At 59.2% G+C, this 1,304-nt stretch overlaps 1 long non-coding RNA gene across 1 annotated transcript in view; it reads right to left on the bottom strand.

The window, feature by feature from the left end:
- The window catches only part of LOC112821983 (uncharacterized), a 14,051-nt gene extending 13,036 nt beyond the window's left edge, over positions 1-1,015 (bottom strand). The window contains exon 1 of the long non-coding RNA XR_003207576.2: positions 869-1,015. This is a non-coding gene — a long non-coding RNA (uncharacterized lncRNA). The remainder of the gene's footprint in view (positions 1-868) is intronic.
- Positions 1,016-1,304: the final 289 nt, after the last annotated feature.

The raw sequence follows: 1,304 nt of genomic DNA, 5'->3' as shown, positions 1-1,304 counted from the left end.
CTCTCTCTCAAATAAATAAAATCTTAAAAAAAAAAAAAAAAGAATTCACTGAGGAGGAGGTTTTGAGGCCAGTGAGAACCCTCCGGGAAAAAGTATCAAGGAGATGCGTAAGACTTGCCTTTGCTTATTAAACCACTGAGTATCCCGGGTATTCGTAAGGTCAAGCTTCTGGGACCCCAAGTTGGGTAACAACAGACTGACACCTGCAACGTGACTCCAGGCCTGAGCAGGAGTCCCTTCGAGGCTACTTCAGAGTCAACTTTCCCCTCTCCAAGCCACAAACAGGCGCTGCCAGGGAGGGAATTCCGGGAGCTCCCTCCGTGGGAGCTGGTGGGAGCGGCGGCCCAGCTTCGGGCTGCGGACCGGGCCGAGGCGAGGGGAGGGGGCTTTGCATACCCGCGCCCGCACTTCCGCCTCTCCCCCACGGGGGGAGACGCACACCTCCAGCCGTAGGGGACTGGGGCGGGCAAAGACCGGTCGGTCACCGGGCCCCGAGGCCCACCCGGGCCGGTCGCAACCAACCCGAACCATAGCCACTGTCGCTGCAGCCCGCCGCAGCGTCGAAAAGGGCGACCGGGGACTCGCCACTGCCCCTGGTCGCATTCGCAGGGACCTCGGTGCCCGGAGCCTCAGAGACCCCTTTCCCGCCACTGGCGTCCGTGGGGAGGTAACCGTTCAGGGCGTCTACCGGCAGTCGCTCAACGGAAACCCGGGCCTGGCACCGCGCGCGCGGCCCACCAGTGGTTTCCCCGGGCGACAGGTCCCGCCCCCGGGCGGCAAGCCCTGCCCCCGGCCGCGCGCCGCGCCAAGCTCCTAGCCGAACCTGGGGTCGGCTGTGGGTTTGGGCGGATTCCGGGATGGCTCGTACCTGCGCAGGCTTTCGCATCCCTACTCTTCCTTAGTACTCTGTCTTGCCGCGGTACGCTCCTGGCGCTTGGCACGCAGCTTGGCGTCATACTCATGTTGGATAAACGAGAAAAAGATCTGCTTTCCTTGGCAGGTGCGGGCCAGAGACCAGTGGGCCAACGAGCGAGGAACGGCCATGGCCTCCAGGGGGCGCCCTTTCCACGAACAACTGCCGGGCTCCCAGAGCGCGCGGGTGCCCTCTTAGCTCCGTTTCTTCCTTGCTCTCAATTTACTTACAGCCCCGAGTCAAGATGCCAATTTCGTAAAACGGATTTCTTACGCAACTAAACTTTAAACGACTCACTTTATTTGAAAACAGTATTGATAAATTAGTACGATTCCTATTAATGCAACATCTGTGTTAATTTAGTTCTAAATTGAAAGGAATGTCAAATCCA

This window comes from Callorhinus ursinus, unplaced genomic scaffold (genome assembly GCF_003265705.2).
Source record: "Callorhinus ursinus isolate GAN/ISIS: 27379988/994484 unplaced genomic scaffold, GSC_fseal_2.0 scaffold1, whole genome shotgun sequence".
Classification (NCBI taxonomy): Eukaryota; Metazoa; Chordata; class Mammalia; order Carnivora; family Otariidae; genus Callorhinus; species Callorhinus ursinus.
The sequence above is the reverse complement of the archived record's forward strand: the minus strand, read 5'-3'. Positions and strand labels throughout refer to the sequence as shown.